Here is a 25,987-nt window from a genome sequence, read left to right as displayed (position 1 = left end):
CTATTGGCTAACAGAGCCCGCAGGAGACTGCGGGTCCACAACAACAGGATGAATCATGGTGATCCCGAAATGGAAAAGCGAAGAAAATCAATTGTTTTAAATTTCGCCATTTCAGGCACCTTTATCCTGTTATATTTGTTATTTGTAATAACGATTATCTATGTCCGAGTTGCTAAGGTTGCTTACTTCTCAGGATCCGATTTAAGCGAAGATTCATTCCTTCTTTAAGAAACCGGATACATGCTTGTCTTCTTGACTTCCTGTGTCAATCCATTCATTTATGCTGGGACCCAAAGGAAAATCAGAGTCGAGTTAAGGCATGGGCTGAAATATCCGCTGAGAGTATTCATTCAAATGTTCAAAATCTGAAGATAGGCAAAACTTCAGTCGCTGTACATTATTGCCCAGCACGTTTACCTATTGACCAATGCATTTATGTTACCACAAGTTCACTCAGCTTAAACCTTCACCCAAAGTGAGAGTTGAAGAATGAACAGAGGTTATTGCACCCCCCACAGTACAGGATTTGTATTCAGATGTTGATGATTTGGAAAACAAATCAAATGAAGAATTATTTGATGAATGTAATTATTTGTATATTTATACTTATTTATTAGTTTGTATGTTTCAGCATCTATTCATTCATAGATTGTGGGCGTTACTGAAACACACTGCACTCACTTCCCTTTTCGAGTCAGAATCGTGACTGTTCGTTAGGTTTGGAAGATGTTCTGCATCATTATCGCATTCCTTTTGAATTTAAGTGAAAACTCTCCATATTTCTTTCCACGACATTCCTCTGTACAATTCATGCTAACTTTAAGCTAATATCAGCTTCAGACTAACTATTCCCCTGACGCTCTTCTATTTTTCGGAATGGGAATGGCCGGAGCCATCACTGTCTGTTTCTGCTACTGCATTTTGTCTATTCTGCACTCGGCTGCTTGCATGCCTATTAACACTTCCATGGCACACTTGCCTACTTGAGAATATGTTTACTGGTGGAAGCTTTACGAGTGTTATCCAATATGCACCATGAGGCCTTTTGGTCTTTTGAAGAAGAGGAGGAACTTTCCAGGGACTCAGAATCGAGCTGCAGATTTACATGATCTGCACGAGTGAGAAAAATGACGAGAGGACAAAAGAAGTTTCTGACTGGTCATCATTTAGGTATTTAGCTGCTGGTCGTGCATATGTGAGCAACATACCTTTTGACGCACAGCTTGTCTCTCAAGCCTCTCCATTCGGTAATTATCTCTAATGTGACGTCACTTGCGTAGCATCATGAGAAAATGGTCTACCTCCTTTTCTTCCCACCGTAGGCCATTACCTTCACAGATGTGGGGGTGAACATTCTGCCTCCTATCCTTGACCATTGACTTTTCATTTTAGCTCTCTTCCCCTGCTGGTATATAATTTCTCCAAAACATATATTGGACACAAATGAACATAAACACAAACGTTCAACAAAAACACACACAAAAACAGACAGCAACATGTTGATGAGCAACTTCCTTGCTGTTTTTATACAGCTGAACCAACCTCTCCAAATTCAAATACCATTGATCTTTCTAATGTTGACCTTATTTGTGCACCTCCTGCACAAACATAATCTTGTTATGAACAGCTTAGAATCTTTATGTCCTTGTTAAGTCTGATCTTTTTGCAATGATCACAATACAAAAATTTACACTGTACTCAGGCACATGTGACGACAATTCATGAAATCAAATCAACACTCACACAGGCACATGACGTCCATGCTCTTTTAGGCAGACGTGATTCTGGAAAGGGCATGGCCCTTGCCCGTCCTCTCTGCACTGATTGTGCAATGATCAATGAAAAAATTCACACTGTACTGTGGTGTAGCGTGAATCTGACATTGTTCTGGCAATGAATGGTGATACTATCTGGGACATTTCTTGCTGATCACATCAATGCCATTCAGTCGAATTAAAGGCTGCAAATTTAATATTGTACACTCCCCTGGCCTGAATGTTTGAGGCACCGATCCATCTTTGAATTCTGCAGACATTTCGGGATGTGAAATCATAACACAGTTTGCCCACTATAACAGAGCAGTAAAGCAGTATGAACCACGACAGCGGGAAGCAAAATGTCTCAACACACATCAATGAGTTCAGGCAAATTCATTTGCCATTCCAGTTTCTTCTGTTGCGAGGTCAATGCTGCAGGTTTTGCAAATTATGGCAGCTAGCTTTCACTTGTGGCAACTCCTAATTGACTACTGTCCCAAAATGTCAGAATTTAAGTGTAAAACATTAAGAAGATGGTAATCTCATTTATGCTTGTATAGATATGCTCTCCATTAACGTGCAGTGTACAATCTTCGCAATCGTTGTGGCAGCCATTGAAATCTAGGTGTAATTCATTATGAAACATTCTCTTTCTAATGGGCAATAGACAATATTGATTATTATTTAAGCTGATATTATTTAGTATTCCTCTGTGTAATTACCCGACATTTAAATTAAACCGCCAATCTGAAATTCAAGAGACTTCAAATGGAAGCGTTAAGTGCATAGTTCTAGTTCCATACAGAGTAATTGCACTGATTGAAACTAGGTTTCCCCAGTTTTTGTGTCATTGAATTACAATTGCAGATGTTTACACACACATCCACATAGTTCTCCGTTTAATATCAAAACGTATCGACGTTCAGACTTCGTCATAAGTTCTAAAAGTTGGCATCAGTCAACTTTGTCAAGTAACAGTCAACGAATGCATTATTGTCTGCAAAGAGAAGACTTCCATCAATGCAGACTTTGGAGAAAGGTGGCCAGTGATTTGTGCCTTTTGGGTCTGTTCACAATAGGACAGTGTGATATGGTGCTGCACATAACAGGAGGCCAGAAATACATCTGCAGCATTTAACTAAAGACCTCGAGTTCAGGGGCTGTGCATTTTAAGTCCAGTCACTAGGAAGGTGAAGAAGCGAATACTTGATGATGTGTTCACAAATTTGAACGTCTGCAACCTTATAATGAGACTTCACCACAAGTGAAGAACAGGCTCAGTTCAGAAGTAATATTTTATATTCGCAACAGGACAGTTTTTCTTTCTTTGTTGTAAGGCTCTTATCTGTGAAGGGAATTTCTGAGCTGCAAGAACTGGATTTAAATTCAGATTATCAGAACTGAAAAGTCTTACTCATTCTCAAATGTCAGACAGTGGAATGTGAGGCGTGTGTGAGTTATTATGCATTCATGTTTCTTTCGAAGAAATAAAAAGAATAGGATCTGGCGAACGTGTGGTCAATTGTTTCAGTAAGGCATTTTAAAGCGAATGAAGCAGTGATACGTCATTGGGGTTGATGGGCTGCACATGATATTTATAGGGAAATGAGTATTTTTTTCAATTAGTTGTTGATTACATCTCGAAAAAATTTGTTTCATTTTGGGATTAACTGTATTGAAATACTGATACAGTAAAACTTCAAAAATAAAACTGGCAATCATGGAGACTGGCCCATATTTAAGAACACAGTGGCTGACTGAAATATCTATGCCACTCCAGTTGAAAAAGGTTGCGTGCCAAAGAGTCAACTGGAAAACGTGAATGAACCAGGATATCCCTTGCCTACTCAAGTAAGTTTTCACTCTGGGATCCATGTTGTTCAGTGTTAGCACCATATGGGATAACAATATTGTGTTACATTTCTGCCAAAGTCTATATCATGCTCAGTGTTGCAGTTCATTGTCTGTTGAATGTCTCCAGCAATGAAAACCAATGTTCCATTTGCTTTCCTGATCACCAACTGCCCCTGTTAATCAACTTTTAGTGATTCATTTATGAGCATTACTGAGTTCTTCTGCACAGCAGCATGCAGCAACCTTTCACAGTTTAAATAATGCATTTACCTGCTACTTTTACCTCCAAAGTGGATAACCTCACATTTACCAACATTGTACTCCATCTGCTCGACCCTTGACCACTCAGTTAACCTATCTAAATCTCTCTGCGCAGGTTGCTTTTCCACTCAATTAAGTTTCGTCAGCAAACTTGGATACATTACACTCGGGGTCCTCTTCTGAATAATTTATACATTCCATGAGCAGTTGCGGTCCCAACACCGACCCCTGCATCATCCTGCACATCATTGATCTCCAACCAGAGAAACACCCATTTCTTCCAACTCTCTACTTTCTATTGGTTACCCAGTTCTCTGTCTATTCTAGTGCACTCTCCACAACTCCATGCATTCTTAATTTATAGATGAGCCTTCTATGCCGAACCTTCTCGAGTGTTTTCTCGAAAATCTAGTACATAACATCCACCTGTTCCCCTCCATTCACCGAACTTGTTACATCCTCAAAAGTGAATTTTTCAAACTCGACCTTCCCTTCCTGAACCCATGTTGCACCTACCTGATGGAACCCTTTCCTTCCAAATGTCTCAGTATTTCCTCTTTAATAACAAACACCAGCATTTTCCCAACTACTGAGGTTACTCTGACTGGCCGATTGTTACAAGCCTTTTGCCTACACTCGTTTTTAAACAGCAGCATGACATTCACTGTCTTCCAGTCCACTGGGACCTGTCCATAGTGAAGTGAAATTTTGTAAGTTATAACTAACACATCTACTCATGTCGTTTCTTTCAATACCCTGATAGGTATTCCATCAGGATCAGGGAACCTATCTATTTTTAGACTCCCAGGTTTGCTCAACACTATCCTTACAGTGCTAACAATTGAATTTAGGTCCTTACATCCAAACATATCCTTAAAATTATTTAGATTAGATTACATTACTTACAGTGTGGAAACAGGCCCTTTGGCCCAACAAGTCCACACCGACCCTCGGAACAGTGACGCTCCCCCCTACATTTACCGCTTCACCTAACTGTACGGACAATTTAGCACAGCCAATTCACTTAACCTGCACATCTTTGGACTATGGGAAGAAACCGGAGCACCCGGAGGAAACCCACGCAGACACGGGGAGAATGTGCTGCCCTACCCCCTTGCAAATAACCTACCATCGCAACAGTTCCAATGAACAGATGTTATCCCCCTGACCCTATATTCAAGTCTGAATAACAAGGATATCTACATCTCCTACCTATTGACTAAAGTACCGCATTGAACATATAATTTCAACGGAACTATTCTCCACCCTCTCGCACCGAGGTCTCTCCTCCACTCTCTACAACTGGATCTTTGACTTCCTGACCACAGACAGCAATCAATGAGAATGGGCACCTACACTTCCTGCACAATGATCCTCAACATCGGCACCCCACAATGCTGCGTCCTCAGCCCTTTGCTCCGCTGACTCTATCCTAAGGACGGTGTGGTCTCATTCTGTGCTACCCGCATCTTGCAAGATCACTGATTACACCACCATTATCAGCAGGATTTCACTGATTCGCACTGATTGCCGTTTTGCTCAGGTTTCTTGAAGACACTTTGACGAATGTGCCCTTGATATCATGGGCTATGACTTTTGCCTCAACCTTGGAATTCAGCGCTTTTGTCTATGTTTGAACCAAGGCTGTAATGAGGAAAGGAACAAAGTGGGCCTGGTGCAAATCAAACTGCATGTTATTGCGGAGCAGGTGTGGCTTTTTCTTTTTGCTACTGTTGATGACACCTTCCATTACTTTATTGATTCCTGGCAGTTTACTGATGATATGATTGTAATTGTTGAATTTCTCCCGCTTTATCTGCACAGTGCATACCTGAATAAATTTTCCCACTGACAGGTATGAGTCAGTGTTGTAACTGCAATAGAAGTGCTTGTCTCAGAGAGCACCAGGTTTGGGAGTGCATGACTTCAGTAGTATTTTCGGATGCTGTCACTTCCATAGTCTTTGCATTATCTAGTACCTCCAATAGTTTCTTGATACCATGTGGAGTGACATGAAATTACTGTCGGTTATCTACTTTGTCCATCTGGCTGAATGTGTCTGTGAAAGCTTCAGGTTTATTTTTTAGCACTGATGTGTTATCCTCTTCCTATTCCTGAGGACGGGAATAATGGTGGAGCCTCTTCCTCGAGTTCTCTGCCGCCATTCATGACCTGATGTGGCAGCACTGCAGTGGTGGGTTGATGGCTTGTTTTGGTGTGACTGTCAATTCCTGCTGGTTGCTACTTTCATAGTCAAGTGGTCATGGAGTCATTGTGTCAGAGAATCCTACAACTCGGGAACAAGCTGTTTGACGCAAACTGGTCCATGTTGACCAAATGTCTTGCTCGGCAGCTCAACCACGTAGATACCTCATTGTTATATATTCTTGCTGCTGCTCCTGAAATGCCCTTTTGCACTCTCCATTGAACTGGACTGAGTTGTAGTGGTTGATTGGAGACATGGCGTACTATGATTTTAAAGATGGCGCTGGAGTGCAATGCTACCGCTATTGATGCTCACAGTGCTCTCGGGGTACTCAGAATTGAGTTGCTAAATCTGTTCAAGTCTTGTCCAATCTAGAACGACGATAGTACCAAACAACACCATGGAAAACATTCTCAATGTGAAGTCACAACTTCGCCTTCACAAAGACTGTGCGGTAGTCACACTTAACAATACTGTTATGAGAAATGCATCTTCAGCTGGCATGGATAGGGCTGAATATGCATTTCCCGCCGGTTGTTTCACTCCCACAAGCCACGAATCAGTCTTGCACCATGTACGTCAGGACCCAACTAGTTCAATATTAATGCTGCTGCTGAGCTCACTCTTCATGACAAACACTGAACTCCCCCAGACAGAGTACATTCTGCACTCTTGACACTCTCCATGCTTCTCCAAATACCTACGTTCTCACATAGAAATTCAGGAACATATTGTGCCAGATTGATGATCACATTCTCTGAGAGCAGTGTGCGAGAACTTCCTTGCATTCTTCAAGAGAAATGGTGCATTCTGCACTGAAGTCAGTGGTTAATCCCATTGATTTCGTCAGGCTCCAGTATCGAAACATATAGTTCATTTTTCATAAAACAAGGAAATGCAAACTGTATTATGTCATACATTTTATTTTAGAAACGTCTCCGATTCCACAGGGAAAAACACCAGCAGATTCTATTTCATCAAAACATAAGGAACAGCTGGGCAACAGTCGATGCCACCTCTTTCCTGAAAGTAAATTGGTTACTGTGAAAACAAAATTAGCTCCCTGGTGCCTGAAAACTTGTGTAAATTTGTCAGGTTTTCAATGTTGTGTTGGACACGGTCAGAGTTTCTTTTAGAAATGCATGGAATACCAAGAGGGCTGGTGTTTGCCATTTACTATCCCGTCCTTGCAGCTATTGGCCTTCCAGGTAATTATTGTAGTTAGTTACTCGCTGCGGGAATCACTGGTCAGCTGGATCGATTCTCCCACTTTAACAATCATCCATCTTCAAACAGTCTTTACTCTTTGTCCCGTTTAATGTGATGTATTATTCCACTTTGTGAGTAGATTTACTTCACTTGGCTCATGTGTTTGTGTTTGGAATTTTTTAAACTGCTTTCAATTCTTAATACGTCTATTATTCATTCAATTTGATAATTTCATTTTCTCTGTACATTCTTGTAATATATTTAGGTGTAACAATGTCTTTTGTATAACATGAATAACATACTCTAAGTGCCACCTCACAAATAACTGAGACAACTGTAACATAATGTTCCATTTCCTTTACTCAACACCCTGATTGATGAAGGCCAGCACGCTAAATCCCTTTGCACCACTCTGTTTCCTTTAAAGCCCTTTTCTCCAACCAATGTACATGTACTCCTCAATTCGACAACACTCCTCAGGAACTGTGGCGCTGGAAAAGCACAGCCGGTCAGACAGCATCTGAGGTGCAGGATAGTCGACGTTTCGAGAATCAGCTCGTCATCAGGAATGCATATTCCCAAAACGTTGACTCTGCTTCTCCTCAGATGCTGCCTGACCAGCTGTGCTATTCAAATGCCACATCTTTTGATTCTGATCTCTAGCATCTGCAGTACTCACTCTCTCCTTGTATTCAGGAACTGACCGTTTTTGTACATATTCTGCCGTGATTTGACTTTCCAGAGTGCAACACCTCATATTTCTCTGTACTGAATTCCATTTGCCAATCGTCTTCCCACTTCCCCATCTGACCAATATCGCTGTGTAATTTTTAATGACCTTCCTCGCTATCAGCAATACCTCCTAACTTTGTGTCATTTGCAAACTTACTGATCATGCCTACTGAATTCGCATACAGATCATTTATGGAAATACCAAATCACAAAGAGCTCAGCACCTACCCCTTTGGCACAATATAAGTCACAGGCCTGAAGTCCACAACCATTCGCGCTGCGCCCTACTATCGAGCCAACTTTGAATCTAATCATCTCGCCCTCCTTGGATTGCACGTGATCTAACCTTCCGGACTAGTCTCCTGGAAATGAACCGATTTTGAATCCACTTGATCAAATTCACTTGTTTCCCATGTGCTTAGGCCTTTTTGATAAGTCAACGACGTGGACGTTGTCAAAAGCTTTGTTATACTCCATATAAACTACATTCACGGCACTACCCTCATGTACACACCTAGTCATATCCTCGAAAAATCTATAAAATTTGAAAGGCATGACCTCTCTCTGATGAAAGCACCCACAGTTCATTCACAGGCCCTCCTTGCTTGTTAATATTGCTACCATCGTAGAACGAGTGGTATCCTACCTATTTCCTTTTGAACAGATTCAATTGCTTTTCTCCTCCATCTAGCTTGGACAGACCCTTCCTTATTTAACTAAGTGCTGCTCCCGCCCAATCCAAAACTTCCGTTTTCTAAACATAACTGTCAGTTTTTGTCCTGAAGAAGCTTAATTTTTACCATGCTTCGATCGCTGTCATGAAAATGCGAGCACCCACCAGTCCCACATTATCACCTGCATTAGTTGCCAGGCTTCATTCCCCAGAATTAGTTCCAAAACAACTTTGTCCCTTTTGCTCTCTGTGCATATTGCTCTGAAATCTCTTGTCGACACATTTCAAGAAATCTACTCCATCCAATTCCTTAACACTGTGTCTACTGAAGTTAACGATGAGAACGATTAAATCACTGCCCCTTTTGGATTTATCTTTACACATCTCCATGTATCGGTCACAAATGTGCTCCTCAGTTTCCTGCCTACACTCCGGAAGTCGATAATAAACACGTCACAATGCAGATGACGCTTTTTACTTCCTTTTTAATTCCTATGCTGCATCCAGAAAGCAACAATGCACCCTCCAAGATAACATTTCGCGCTATTGCAGGAATTGACTACTTAAATAGTACTGCAAAACCCCCTCCTCTTTTACCTTCTTGTATGTCGCCTGGAGATTCTATATCCTGGAATGTTAGGTTATCAAGCCTGCCCGTCCCTTACCACGTCGTTAGGATAGTTACAATCTCAAACTTTATGACTTTAGTTCATCTGTTTGTCTGTGATACCTTCAGAATTACAATAAAAGTCAATCAGCCATGCCTTAGCCCCTTGAAAATTGATATCGTTGCACTCTCATTGACTTGATTGTTTCGCAAACAATGCGACGCCCTTATTCTGCTAACGGTCTGTGGCCCCTCCCCCTTCCGAATTAGGCTAAACTATTTTGATGTGAACCCAGTTCCATTGTGGCATTGGTAATATTCCTGAAGAAAAATTCTCATCCACGATTAAAGCTGTGTTGCAAATGATGTCAGTATTGCAATTAAACGAACCTATCAAATTATTACTGCTTTGTAAATGAAGGGCCACAGCAATTTTCACACAGTCCATGTGGCGAATGACTATACCGTAATTAGCATGCTGATGTGGGCCCATGGTGTAATTTCCATTGCCACATAGAACATAGAACAATGCAACGTGGTACAGGGCCTTTGGCCCTAAGTTTTGAGCCGACCTGTGCAACCAATCTGAAGGCCATCTAACCCACACTATTTCATTTTCATCCGTGTATTTATCCAATGCCCATTTAAATGCCCTTAATGTTAGCTAGTCTATGACTTCACAATAAGTGAATTCTTCTCATGATATCACGTAAAAAATATAGATCTATCACAGCATTGACTTCGACGGTGACACAGTAAATATCAAATTAGTCAGTGACCCATTTGGCTGAAACAAGAAAATTCTCTCCATCTGACGGGACTTGAACCATTGTCAGTAATAGTTTTGCTCATTTACCAGAAGTTTCATGTTTGGGTCTCACTGCATTTCTTTGTGGACCACGCAATGTACATTCGTCATGTAGGTGAATAGATTAAGTGTCATCTTTCATGTTAATCGTAGCTATCTCAATCAGTTTCCGGATAATTTGTTGAAGGAGCATCATTAAGCCTTGAATGATTAATAGATACGTGAATAATCTGAACAACGCCTTATACTGACTGATATGTGTTTGGCCAGACCTCACAACACAATATTTCTGTCGTCTGTCACTAATAGTCATTGTTTCAACCGATCTCTCCTCTTTCACATGTTCTATCACTGAAGATTCTGAATTTCTTACCGCTGAATTGAGATTTCCTTCTCGTCCTTGAATTGGACATTATTTCACATTGTTCATATCTTCTACAGTTTCTCTGCATTAAAGATGTATCACAGCTGATAGTATCACTTGCATGTTTTCTGTTTTAATTATTGTGGGGCGGCACGGTGGTTCAGTGGTTGGCACTGATACCTCACAGTGCCAGTGACCTGGGTACAATTCCTGTCACGAGCAACTGTCTGCGTGGAGTTTGCACATTCTCCCCGTGTCTGCGTGGGTTCATCCCTCAGACCAAAGATGTGCACGTTAGTGAATTTATCCATGCTAAATTGCAAGTAGTGCTAGGTGCATTAGTGAGGGGTAAATATAGGGGAATGGGTACGGGTGGGTTGCTCTTTGGAGGTTCGGTGTGGACTTGTTGGGCCGATGGACCTGTTCCCACACCCCTGTAGGGAATCTAATCATAACAGAATGACAGAGATCAGTTATTTGTTCCACCCAATGCCCAATCAAGGAAGCGTTTCATCGGAGAAGTGGATATATCTAAATTAGACTGCAACATCTGTCATGTCCAATTTTCAGTTTGAAGTTTGACACCAAAAATCTCAAGTATTTCGGAGAAAATCTCAGTATTTCATTAGTTTCCCGATGCCGATTTACTTGGACAAATGTAATCGCTATTCACTTCATTCTGGTTGAATGTATTCACAGAATTAGATGATCCACAGCGTGTGGAAAGAAGCCACTCCCCCAATAAATATGCAAAGACCATGCCACCCAGGCTCATCCGTAGCTATTCCTACAACTCTACATTTATAAAGGGTAATTCATATCCACTGCACATTCCTGGACAATACAGGCAATTTTGTATGGCCAATCCAATTTCCCTGCACATCCTTGGACTGTGGGATTAATTGGAGCCTCTGAAGGGAAACCCACTGGATTTTTGAATAAATTGTATGCCAAAGTTTCCCAGAGAGAACAATTTCACAGCAAATCATTGGAAGCAGCCACATTTGATCGCCACTGAGACGTTATCCACGGGTTTGTTGGTCTCCATACTTAAAGTTGTGAGATAAAACCACGTTCGCATTTTCATCAATGAAGTGATGTCATCTGATAGTTTCTACTGTATTTGAGTTTGGGGTTACTTTCAATGATTATACAATTTTTTTTTCTTTGTCTTCGAATATATATTATTTGTCGGTTCAAATGTCTTTGACACACTTTGTAGTGTCATAGAGTCACAGAGATGTACAGCATGGAAACAGACACTTCGGTCCAACTCCTCAATGACGATCAGATATCCCAAACCAATCTAGTCTCAGCTGCCAGCATCAGGCCCATATCTCTCCAAACCCTTCCTATTCATATACCGTTGCAAATGCCTTTTAAATGTTGCAATTGTACCAGCCTCCACCTCTTCCTCTGACAGCTGATTCCAGACACACACGACCCTCTGTGTGAAAGCGTTGCCCCTTAGCTCTCTTTATGACTTTCCACCCTCACCTGAAATCTATGCCCTCTAGTTCTGGACTCCACAACCCCAGGGAAAAGTCTTTGTCTATTTACCCTATCTATGCCCCTCATGATTTTGTAAGCCTTTATGAGGTCATCTCTCAACCTCTGACACTCCAGGGAAAACAGCCCCAGTCGGTTCAACCTCTCCCGATTACTCGAATCCTCCAACCCTGGCAACATTCTTGTAAATCTTTTCTGAACCCTTTCAAGGTTCGCAACAACTTTTCAATAGGAAGGAGACCAGAATTGCACGCAATACTCCAACAGCGGCTTAACCAATGCCCTAGCCGCAACATAACCTACCAACTCCTGTACTCAATACTCTGACCAAACGCCTTCTTCACTATCCATCTACCTTTGGCTCCACTTTCAAAGATCAATGAACCTGCACTCCAAGGTCTCTTTTTTCAGCAACACTTCTGAGGTCCTTACCATTAAGTGTATTAGTCCTGCTAAGAGTTGTTTTCCTAAATTGCAGAACCTCGCATTCATCTGAATTAATCTCCATTTGCCACTTCTCAACCCTTTGGCCCATCTGGTCAAGATCCCGTTGTAATCTGAGGTAACCCTCTTCGCTGCAGATTACACCTCTAATTTTGGTGTCATCTGCAAACTTACTAACTGTACCTCTCATGTTCACATCCAAATCATTTATATAAATGACAAAAGGTAGTGGACCCAGCACCAATCCTTGTGGCGCTCCACAGGACACAAGCATCGAGTCTGAATAACAACCCTCCACCATCACCCTCTGTCTTCTGCCTTTGAGCCAGTTCTGTGTCCAATGGCTAGTAATCCCTGTATTCCGTGAGGACTAACTTTGCTAACCAATCTCCCATGGGGAACCTTGTCCAACGCCTTACTGAAATCGATGCAGATCATATCTACCGCTCTGCCCTAATCGATCCTCTTTGTTACTTCTTCAACAAAAGCTCAGTCAGGTTTGTGAGACATGATTTCCCACGCACAAATCCATGGTGACTATCTCTAATCAGTCCTTGCCTTTCCAAATATATGTACATCCCGCCCCTCAGGATTCCCTTCAACAACTTGCCCACCACTGACGTCAGGCTCACTGGTCTATTGTTCTCTGGCTAGTCCTTATCACCCTTCTTAAACAGTGGCACCACATTAGCCAACCTCCAGTCTTCCGGCACCTCACCTGTGACTATCGAAAATACAAATACCTTGGCAAGTGGCCCAGCAATCTCTTCTCTAGCATTCCACAGAGTTCTAGGGTACACCTGATCAGGTCCTGGGGATTTATCCACATTGATGCGATTCAGGACATCGAGTACTTCCTCCTCTGTTATATGGACCTTTTGCAATGTGTCACCATCTATTTCTCTACATTCTATATCTTCCATATCATTTTCCCCAGTAAATATTCGGGTATTATTTCCCCAATTTTCTGCGGCTCCACACAAAGTCCGTCTTGCTGATTTTTGGGGTCCCTTATTCTCTCCATATTTACCCTTTTGTCCTTAATGCATTTGTAAAAACCCTTTGTGTTCTCCTTAATTCTATTTGCCAAAGCTATCTCATGTCCCATTTTTGCCCTCCTGATTTCCCTCTTATGTATACTTAGACTGCCTTTATAGTCTTCTAGGTTTTGACTCAATCTATCCTGTGCAAGCCTTATATATGCTTCCTTCTTTTTTTTAACCAAGTGCTCAGTTTCTTTAGTCATCCAGTATTCCCCATACTAACCAGCCTTTCCTTTAACTCGAACAGGAATATACTTTCTCTGGATTCTCCTTAAGTTATTCCTGCATGTTTTGCGTTTGCCAGCTATCCCCTTACCTATGAACATCTGCCCCCAATCAGCTTTTAAAAGTTCTTGCCTGATGCCGTCAAAAGTTCCCTTCCTCCAGTTTAGAACTTCAACTTTTAGATCTGGTGTATCCTTTCCATCACAGCTGTAACGCTATCCCTTATCGCCACTCTCTCTCCTCTCTCGCCACCGTTTCTGTCCTTCCTGTAACATTTCCTTCCTAGACCATGAAGCTGCCAGTACTGCCCATCCCTGAGCCATGTTTCTGTAATTGCAATGATATCCCAATCCCATGTTCCTAACCACGCCCTGAATTCATCTGTCTTCCTTGTTAGGCCCCTTGCATTGAAATAAATGCAGGTTTAATTTATTCCTCCGACCTTGTCCCTGCTTATCCTGACTGCTTGACACTCTTCTGTTCTCAACTGCATCAGTCTCAGATTGATCAGTTTCCTCACTATCTCCCTGTGTCCCACCTTCCCCCTACCGCCCCTCCTCCTTCCTGGTTTAAATGCTCCTGAGCTGCTCTAAAATATCTCTCTGCCTATATATTATTCCCCTGCCAATTTAGGTTCAATCCGTCCCTCTTGTACAGACCACTTCTATTCCAAAAGAGATTCCAATGATCTAAAAACGGGAAGCCTTCTCTCATACACCAGCACCTCAGCCATGCATTCATCTGCTCTATCCTCTTACTTTCGCCCTCACTAGCTCGTAGCATCGGGAGTAATCCAGATATTTCTACTCTTGAGGACCTTCTTTTCAAATTCCTGCCTAACTCTCTGTAATCACCTTTCAGAATGTCAACCTTTTCCCTTCCTATGTCATTGGTTCCAATGTGGACAAAGACCTCTTGCTGGCCCCTCTCCCCCTTGAGAACGTTCTGCACCCCCCGAGACGTCCGTGATCCTGGAACCATGAAAGCAACTCACCATTCTGATTTTTCACTGCTGGCCACAGAAACGTCTGTCTATACCTCGGACTAGAGAATCCCCTAACACAATTGGTCTATTCGAACCGGACGTACCTCTCGTTGCATTCGAGCTTGTGTCAATACCAAAAACTTGGCTGTTCGTGCTACTTTCCACAGACAACCCTTCATTCCCTACGTTTTCCAAAACAGAATACTTGTTTTAAATGCATATAGCCACTGGAGACTACTTCACAAGCTGCCTATGTCTCTTACCTTTGCTGAAGTTAACCCATCTATGTGACTGTAGCTGTGACTTTCCCCCCTTCCTATAGCTGCCATCCAACAAATACTGTTGCTGCTGCAAATTCCTCTTTGCTTCTAAGTGTCTCTCCAACTGATCCACGTGATTGGATAAGACTCGCAACCAACAGCATTTATGGCAGAAGTAATCCACAGTAACATTAAACTCTGTTTAAACTTCCAAATCTGACAAGAAGCGCATATTACTCTACTAAAGGCCGTTTTTGCTCCTTCACACAATCTCAAGACCCAGAAAATAACACTGTCTTATTTCTCGACAAAACACTGCCCCAGGTTAGATTAATAAGTACGGCTTATATTTTAAATTTAATCAAGAGATATATCTCAAAAAATATATAGTCAAGAAAGAACACACTCTAATCACTGCTACAGACTTTCATTCATAACACTGCTGTAAAAGTCAAGATCACATCACAAAAATGGACAACATCGTTAAAATGTATGATTCTATTTGGAGTGAAAATGTAACGTTTAGATTCACACAGTGTCACACACATTCATTCTATATGTCAGACTAACTGTCTCTCCTGTTGTCTCTATTCCAGCTAATCTGGCAGTGAATGTCATCCTGTGCCGAAGAAGATGCGGTCTCTCTGCATGTATAACGTACTACCTGGTGCCCATGGCAATAACGGATCTCATGCTCCTAGTCACGGCTGTAATATTAAAACTAATTGCTGGGATTTATTTCCCATACAACTTCCTGTTTATCACCCCAGTATGCAGCCTCTGCTTGGCCTTTAATCATGCAGCTATTGACAGCTCTGAATGGCTCATAGTGGCTTTCAGCTTTGATAGATTTGTGGCTATTTGTTGCCAGAAGCTAAAAACAAAATATTGCACAGAGAGCCTGTCAGTGCGCGTGATCGGAATTGTATCTGCACTGACCTGTTTAAAAGGTGCCTTCATGTATTTTGCATTTGAACCCATGTACGTACTTAACAACATTCCTTGGTTTTGTCGGGCAAAGTTAATATTTTACACTTCACCAGCTTGGACTGTGTATGACTGGATGCGGCCCATTGTAAACCCTTGTCTCCCCTTTATTCTGATTTTACTGCTGAATATTCTGACCGTCAGACACATTCTATTGGCTAACAGAGCCCGCAGGAGACTGCGGGTCCACAATAACAGGATGAATCATGGTGATCCCCAAATGGAAAAGCGAAGAAAATCAATTGTTTTACTTTTCACCATCTCAGGCACTTTCATCCTGTTATATTTGTTGTTTGTAATAACGATTATCTATGTCTGAGTTGCTAAGGTTGCTTACTTCTCAGAATCCGATTTAAGTGAAGATTCATTCCTTCTTAAAGAAACCGGATTCATGCTTGTCTTCTTGACTTCCTGTGTCAATCCATTCATTTATGCTGGGACGCAAAGGAAAATCAGAGTCGAGTTAAGGAATGGGCTGAAATATCCGCTGAGCCTATTGAATTAGTCGTTAAAAATCTGAAGCTACTCAAACCTCGCGAGCTGTACACTATTGTCCAGCATGTCCACCAACTGACTATGGCATATACATTACAGTGCACTTGGTTTAACCCTTCATCCAAAGAATGAGCAGAGGACATTGCACCCCCGCCCCAACCCACATTTCAGGATTTGTAATCGGACCTTGATGAGTCAGAAACTTCAAATGATGGATTAATTAATGGATGTAATTATGTATATATATAAATATTGATTAGATGTACGTTTAAATGTGTATTTATTCATCGGGTTTGGTAGTTACTGAAAAGCTGTGCACCCACTTCCCTTTGCGATTCAGGTTCCTGCATCGTCTGCAACTGCCTTGAATCGACGTCAGAACCTCGCCACATTTATTTTCCCATATGAACTCTATGAAACATTGCAGTGGGACGCAGCATGTCTCGAAAGCCATCAATGAGTTCAGGAAGTTCCATTTGATATTCCACTTTCTATTGTTGCGAGGTCAATGCTGCAGACTTTGTGAATCACGGTGGCTGGCTTTCACTTGTGGCAACTCCTAATTGTCTATCGTCCCATCCCGTCAGAATTTAAGTGTAGAACATTAAGATGATTGTAAGCCCAGTATGGTTATAATTATCAGAATATTTGTGGCCACCTTCGACATCTGAGTGTAATTCATCACAAAACATTCTGTTAGTCATGGGCAATAGACAATATTGATTATGATTTAAGCTGATATTATTTTGTGTTCCTCTGTGTAACTACCTGACATTTAAACAGCCAATCTGAAATTTACAGATTTGAATTGGAAGCACTATGTACAGACTTCTAAGTCCGTATAAAATATTTTCAATGATTGAATCTATATTTCTCGGATTACTGTGTGATTGCATTGCAATTAGGGATTATACATAATATATGGACATACACACACGGACACAACCTGCGCACACACACTTAGGGTTTTCCAGTTTTTTCGAAAACATATTCGACGTTCAAACTGCATCCTAAGTTATAAAAGTTGGCATCAGTCGACTTTGTCAAGTAATAGTCAGCCAATTCATGACTGCCTGCGAACAGAAATCTTTCAACAGCAATGCAGACTGTGGAGAAAAGTGGCCTGTGATTTGTGCGTTTAAGATCTGATCGCAATGAAACAATGTGTTATGATGCTCTACATAACATAACAGGAGGGCGGAAATTCTTTTGTACCATTTCAGTGAAGACGTCGATTTCAGGGGACTGTGTAATTTAGGTCAAGTCCCGAGGAAGGTACTGAAACGAATACCTGATGATCCGTTCATAAATTTGAACGTCTGCAACCTTACAATGAGACACGGCCACAAGGAAAAACAGGTTCAATTCAGAAGAAATATTCCATATTAGTAACAGGACAGGTTTTTCTTTCTATGCAGTGAGCCTCTGATCTGTGAAGGCAATTTATAAGCGGCTAGAACTGAATTCAAATTCTGATAATCAGAACTGGAAAGTCAAACTCGTCTCAAATGCCAGATATTGGAATTTGAAGAGTTTGTAATCTGATCTGCTTTCTTTGAAGAAATAGGAAGAACAGCATCGGGAAAATGTGTGGCTAATTGTTTCAGTAAGACATCTCAAAGCGAAATAGCAGTGATACTTCATTCGGGTTGAAGGGCTGCAAATGATATTTATGGGGAAATGAGTAAGTTTTGCTCTTTGTTGCTGATTAATTGTCAAAAGATTTGTTTCATTTTGGGAATAACTGTACTGAAAATCTGACACAGTAAAACTTCAAAAATAAAACTTGTAATTTTGGAATTGGGAGACTGGCACATATTCAAGAACACATTGGCTGACGTAAGTAACCATGCCACTCCAGTTACAGATGTAATTATCAAGTGTGGAAAAGACTGTGAGCCATGGAAGTTAATCCACATGATCCTCAACTGGAAACCGCGAATGAACCGGGATATCCCTTGACTACAAAAGTAATATTTCACTCTGGGATCTGATCTGCTCAGTGTTAGCACCTTATGGAATGATAACATTTTATTACATTTCTCTCAAACTCTGTATCACGATAAACGTTGCAGCTCATCATCTGTTCAAATCAATAGCAGACATATTGGACTTTATTGTACCAACGGCAATGTTACCCTGAGACACTGTCTTGCTAACCACATGAAATCAAATTTTTTTCCAGTGAGTTCAGTTTGCAATTGATAAGATTTAAAACCATCATGAGTTCTTCAGTGAACTAAATGGTAAGTTGATTTTAATCATGAAGACAGCCACATTCACTATATTTACGGAACTATCTGAACAACTACGGTACATAGTCAAGGATCCCACTACAGCATATCTCGTCGGTTCTTCTGAAAATCAGAATACAATGGTATATTCCTCTTTCTGGCTTGTAAGCACCCAGAATAGTAAATGGCACAGTGCAGATCTGAGGCGATGGAACAGTTTCTATTGAACTGTTTGAGATTGATAGACTGTCCTTACTCAAGAACCCAGATGCCAACGTAACTGAATATGCAAACCAGTTACACACTTTGCTGGTATCATAATAATCACAACAGCAGGAAGCTATTTTGCCCATTGAGCTTCCTCTGCTATTCGTTAACTTCATGGCTGATCTGTACATCATCTCAGCTACTCCTAACCCCATAACCTTGAATTCCCCTACCATGAAAATCCCATCCAATTGTGTCTTGAATATATTTAATGAAGCTGCCTCTACGACTTCCTTGGGCGCAAAATTCCACAGATTCACTACTTTTTGGGAGATGCTGTTCTTCCTCATTTCTGTCTTAAATCTACTCTCCTAATCTTGAGTCCATGATCCCTCGTCATCGTCTCACCCAGCAGGGAAACAGTTTGTCGGCCTTTATCTCATCTATCCATTTCATCATTTTATATTTATCTCTAATATCCCTGCTCAGTCTTCAAAATTTTAGCGAGTACAGTCTCAGGCGGCTGAACCTTTCACAGAGGAATAATAGAGTCATCGAGATATATAACACGGAAATAGACCCTTCAGTCCAACTCGTCCATGCAGACCAGACATCCCAACACAATCTAGTCCCACTTTCCAGAACCTGGCGCACATCGCCCCAAACTCTTTCTATTCATATACCCATCCAAATGCCGTTTAAATGTTGCAATTGTACCAACCTATACCACTTTTTTTCTGGCAGCTCATTCCATACACGTATCACACTCTGTGTGAAGATTGCTCTTTGGGTTTCTTTTATACCTATTCCCTCTCACCATAAATCTCTGCCCTCCCGTTCAATTTATCCAATCCATGCCCCTCATGATGTTGCAAACCTCTACAAGGTTACCCCTCAGCCTCCGACACTCCAGGGAAAACAGTTCCAGTGTATTCAACTTCTCACTATACCTCACATTCTGCAACTCTGGCAACACACTTGTAAATATGTACTGAACCCTTTCAAGTTTTGCTTCGGACAGATTGATCAACCGTGAAGGTGTGTTGGGTTTGATCAGATTAGATTTCGTACAGTGTGGAGACAGGTCCTTCGGCCCAACAATTCCGCACTGTCCCTCCAAACAGTGACACAGCCAGACCCATTATCACTCTGACTAATGCACCTAACACTGTGGGCAATTTTAGCATGGCTAATTCTCCTACCCTGCACAACTTGGAAGGAAACCAGAACACCCGGTGGAAACCCACGCAGATACGAGGAGAGTATGCAAACTCCACACAGAGAATCATCCGAAGCTGGAATTGAACCTGGGACTCTGCTGCTGTGATGTAGCGCTGCTAACCACTGAGCCACCGTACCGCCCCAGTTGTGCTATGGTGTCCAGTTAAAACCTCACTTGTCGAGCTCTCTACAAAGAATGGCTGTCATGGAAACCTAAAATCAGAATTAAATAAAAGAAACCAGCTTCTTTCAATCTTCAACCGATTCTCTGAGGACTTCCTGAAGTTCCCCAATGGCGACAAAATGTCTTTGAATAAATTTAGTTATTGTCAATTGGGAGGTTAGAATACCTTGTTCTTATTCTATACACACATATGCTCACAACTCTATTAACCAAAGCACGGAATATCTGCCTGTTCCACACAGTACACAACACAGTTGCTTCCTTCGCCAGTGAAGATTTGCAACTGCTTATTTAATGGTACTTAGAAGAACTTCTCGTTGTAGAATTTTGAAAGATATCCAAGCTTTCACTTTCAATGCAGATACAAAGGAGACACGAAGCGATGTGATGACAAATCGGAGAGGCAGGGAAAAATGCAAGTCAGAAGAACACCTTGAATATGTAAACCACTTTCACGAAACTTCCTATATTTAGACACCAACAGGCAACAGCCATTCACATACAGACAACAAAGTGGATACACACAACGACGAAATAACAATGAAGATTTTCCGTTTTTTTTAAAGTACCTTAATCAAACTGCAAGAGGAAATGTGTTTAGGACACGATCGAGGACTCGATCAGTAAGGCAATATGGGCAGAGCTGAGAAATGGGAAGGGTGCGGTAAGAATGTTGGGGATGTACCACAGACCCAACAACAGAGAGTGTGTGATACAAATATGGAAGCAGATTATGGAAAGATGTACGAGCTACAGGGTCGTGGTGATAGGAAATTTTAGTTTTGGCAACGTTGATTGGGGTTCCAGTCGTGTTAGAACTCTAGATGGAGCAGAATTTGTAAAGAGCATCCAGGTGTGTTTTCTGAGCATAATGTAAATAGTCGAATTCGGGAAGAGTCCATACTGTTCCTCGTACTGCGGAATGAGACCGGCAAGGGGCTTGAAGATTGAGTGAATAGGAGAGAATGGGTTATGGTCCCAACACGCACCCGTTGTGCCAGGGGTTACACTTCGGGTCCACTCTTCCTTCACTCGCAACACCCCACACCCACCTCCCATAGTGCCAGGTCACTTTCGCCTGCAACCGCCGAATGTGTAACACCTGCCCATTTACCTGTTCCTTTCTGAATATCCAAGGGCTCAAACATATCTGCCAGGTGAAGCAGCACTTTTGCCACAACCTAGTCCACTGCATTCACTGCTCACAGTGTCGTTTCCCCAATGTAGCATGAAGCATAAACTGGGTGACTGCTTCGCAGAACATCCCGGTTCTGCCCGCAGGAAAAAGGCCCTGACCTTGCGGTTGCCTGCCACTTTAACACATCACCCTGTTCCCTGACCAACATCTCTGTCTCAGGCTTGCAGCAGTGTTCTAGCTCCAGATGAAAGAACAACACCTCATTTTCCACTTGGAGACCTTACAGCCCTCCGGTCTTCAATATCGAGTTCCATAACTTTAGGGCCTGAACTCCCCCATGTCCTTGACCCCTATCACATAAACGACTCCTTGTTATCACCTCGTCTGCTATGACACACTACGTATTGTTAGCCACTAACAGTCTCCATGAACAGTTATTCGCCCTCTCACGCGGATCGTTATTCACTCCTACGTCCTTCCTATTGTTCTCTCCCTGAGCTGGCGGCAAACACAGCAATGTGCATTGGAGACTCTTAGTCAGCTGAAACTTGCTCAGTGTGAAGTACAATCCACATTGCTCCAAGAATTGCAAGCAGCAAAGCGTTTCCAGAACTTCTGCTTGTCATTCTGTCCCCGGGGCGCTGATGTTTGTCTCATCCCCAGGAACTGGACTATCTCCACTGCTCGATAATTAAACCAGTTTATTTCTACTTGCACGTTGTTCTGCGGGGTGGGGAGGGATGTAGGGTGGGGGGCGGGTAGAGTCCATTCGCTCCTCTTCTCTCTCTCTCTCTCTGAAAACCTTGGGGTGAGAGGTGTCAGTTGCATTAATGCGGGGAACAGGAACAACTTTGATTGTGAACTTTCTCCAAAGTTCTGTTATCGGAGAGATAGAAAGATGCTGTGCTGGCAGGACAGAAATAAATAGACACCGAGGACTCTTCGCCCAGGTCAATTCACATTGTTGTGCAGCCTTCTTGGCGTTCAGAAATCGTCTTCACGCAGCAATCTTATGGAAAGTCTATTGCAAAGTGGGCATCGCTTTCTTTGCTGCGATCGTGCAGCAGTTAACATCTGAGCCCCAAGTGTCCCAGATGAAGAGAATCCGAGAGAAACCTTCACTCACTGAGAGTCACCCCCACGGCCCGGAGCTGAAGGACTGCAGGCGGTCCAACACGGAAGGGACGGTTAAAAATGAACCAGTTTTGCTCCCTCAGCCTCTCTGTCCCAGAGACAGGCAATGGGACGGCATAAACACGTAGCAGCATTCTCGCGCAGACAGAAGCCGTTCAGCCCATCGAGTCCACGGCGACTGCCTGTCTCTCTCTCTCTCTGAGGTTACTCACAATCGGTGGTATCCGTCCTGATAGTGGGGGAACTGTGTCTGAGTCGTGATGCGGTTTTTGTCATTCACGTCTGAACCCGGGTAGCGAATTACTGCAGGGAATGGACGAAAATGCAAGACATTTGGTGCGATTCAGTTCAGAGAAAACCGAAACTGAGACTTCTAAAACCACGCCTCTTGAATGGAGTGGTTGGAAATGCTACATGTCATTCCGGTGGAGTTGAACAGTAGCAGAGGATGGCTTCGATCCATCGACCTCTGGGTTATGGGGCCAGCACGCTCCCGCTGCGCCACTCTACTGCCATGCTCGCACCGCTTCATCTGGCACGTGGCATGCACGTTCGAGACTGATGTCAGAGACCTCCGCTGCTGTCGTGTAATATGCTGTTTCGCAGATGTATGGAGGCTGTGTAAATAGAAACGTTTTTAGTAAATTCCCACATTCTGTTGGTCGAACTGTGATTTCACACTGAATCACAACATGTGTCGCAGTGCAGACGGAGGCCTTGCGGCCCACCTTCGCTCTGCTGGTTCTATACTTAAGTCAACGTGTGTCTCTATTCGTTTCATTCTCTCGCCTTCTCTGCGTAAATCTGCACATCTGAACGTGATCACCGAATTCATAGAACATAGAACGTAGAACAATACAGCACAGAACAGGCCCTTCGGCCAACGATGTTGTGCCGAACATCTATCCTAGATTAAGCACCCATCCATGTACCTATCCAATTGCCGCTTAAAGGTCGCCAATGATTCTGACTCTACCACTCCCACGGGCAGCGCATTCCATGCCCCCACCACCCTCTGGGTAAAGAACCCACCCCTGAGATCTCCCCTATACCTTCCACCCTTCACCTTAAATTTATGTCCCCTTGTAACACTCTGTTGTACACGGGGAAAAAGTTTCTGACTGTCTACTCTATCTATTCCTCTGATCATCTTATAAACCTCTATCAAGTCACCCCTCATCCTTCGCCGTTCCAACGAGAAAAGGCAGAGAACTCTCAACCTATCCTCGTACGACCTATTCTCCATTCCAGGCAACAACCTGGTAAATCTTCTCTGCACCCTCTCGAAAGCTTCCACGTCTTTCCTAATCTGAGGCGACCAGAACTGCACACAGTACTCCAAATGTGGCCTAACCAAAGTCCTGCACAGCTGCAACATCACTTCACGACTCTTGAATTCAATCTCTCTGCTAATGGACGCTAATACACCATCGGCCTTCTTACAAGCTCTATCCACCTCAGTCGCAACTTTCAAAGATCTATGTACATAGACCCCAAGATCCCTCTGTTCCTCCACCTGACTAAGAACCCTACCGTTAACCCTGTATTCTGCATTCTTATTTGTTCTTCCAAAATGGACAACCTCACACTTGGCAGGGTTGAACTCCATCTGCCACTCCTCAGCCCAGCTCTGCATCATATCTAAGTCCCTTTGCAGCCGACAACAGCCCTCCTCACTGTCCACAACTCCACCAATCTTCGTATTATCTGCAAATTTACTGACCCACCCTTCGACTCCCTCATCCAAGTCATTAATAAAAATTACAAACAGCAGAGGACCCAGAACTGATCCCTGCGGAACTCCACTTGTTACTGGGCTCCAGGCTGAATATTTACCATCTACCACCACTCTCTGACTTCGACTGGTTAGTCAGTTTTCTATCCAATTGGTCAAATTTCCCTCTATTCCATGCCTCCTGACTTTCCGCATAAGCCTACCATGGCGAACCTTATCAAATGCCTTACTAAAATCCATGTACACTATATCCACTGCTCTACCCTCATCCACATGCTTGGTCACCTCCTCAAAGAATTCAATAAGACTTGTAAGGCAAGACCTACCCTTCACAAATCCGTGCTGGCTGTCCCTAATCAAGCAGTGTCTTTCCAGATACTCATGAATCCTATCCCTCAGTACCCTTTCCATTACTTTGCCTACCACAGAAGTAAGACTAACTGGCCTGTAATTCCCGGGGATATCCCTATTCCCTTTTTTGAACAGGGGCACAACATTCGCTACTCTCCAGTCCCCTGGTACCACCCCCGTTGACAGTGAAGACGAAAAGATCATTGCCAACGGTACTGCAATTTCCTCTCTTGCTTCCCACATAATCCTAGGATATATCCCGTCAGGCCCGGGGGACTTGTCTATCCTCAAGTTGTTCAAAATGTCCAACACATCTTCCTTCCTAACAAGTATCTCTACTAGCTTACCAGTCCGTTTCACACTCTCCTCTTCAACAGTATGGTCCCTCTCGTTCGTAAATACTGAAGAAAAGTACTCATTCAAGACCTCTCCTATCTCTTCCGACTCAATACACAATCTCCCACTACTGTCCTTGATCGGACCTACCCTCGTTCTCGTCACTCTCATGTTTCTCACATACGCATAAAATGCCTTGGGGTTATCCTTGATCCTATCCGCCAAGGATTTTTCATGCCCTCTCTTAGCTCTCCTAATCCCTTTCTTCAGGTCCCTTCTGGCTATCCTGTATCCCTCCACTGCTCTGTCTGAACCCTGTTTCCTCAACCTTATGTAAGCCTCCTTCTTCCTCTTTACTAGACATTCAACCTCCCTCGTCAACCAAGGCTCCCTCACACGACCATTTCTTTCCTGCCTGATAGGTACATACATATCAAGAACACGTCGTATCTGCTCCTTGAAGAAGTTCCACATTTCCACCACATCCTTCCCTGACAGCCTATGCTCCCAAGTTATGCTCCTCAAATCCTGTCTTAGAGCAGCGTAATTTCCCTTCCCCCAATTGTAAAATCTACCCTGTTGTGCGTACCCTTCAGTGTCCATTGAATCTTCCTCTTTGTCAATGTCCGACAAGGACTTACTGACCCTAACCACTCCCTGTACGAAAACGTTCTTCCTCCTGTCACTTTTACTTTTTTCCTGGTGACTTTAAAATTCTGCCGAATCGTTGTGGATCCTTTCAGGTGTGGGAGCATTTTCACAACATTATTTCCTGTTTCTAGGTCCCTCATGACTTGGGAAACTTCGGTTCTCCGAGGAGAGCTGTCCCAATTTTCCAATCTACCTTGATTGCTGACATTCCCCAAACACCGCACAGCTCACGTCAATCTGTTCGACACTATCTTCAACCATTTCACTTCCCTGTTTTCTGCCTTGTTCGTACTCCAGACAGCCCAACCTCGTTTCACCAAGGTGCTTTTTGAGAAAATTAATCAGACAGTTTTGCACAAGTCAAGTTAAAGGAGCTC

Source organism: Hemiscyllium ocellatum, assembly GCF_020745735.1.
Source record: "Hemiscyllium ocellatum isolate sHemOce1 chromosome 27 unlocalized genomic scaffold, sHemOce1.pat.X.cur. SUPER_27_unloc_5, whole genome shotgun sequence".
Taxonomy (NCBI): Eukaryota; Metazoa; Chordata; class Chondrichthyes; order Orectolobiformes; family Hemiscylliidae; genus Hemiscyllium; species Hemiscyllium ocellatum.
The sequence above is the reverse complement of the archived record's forward strand: the minus strand, read 5'-3'. Positions refer to the sequence as shown.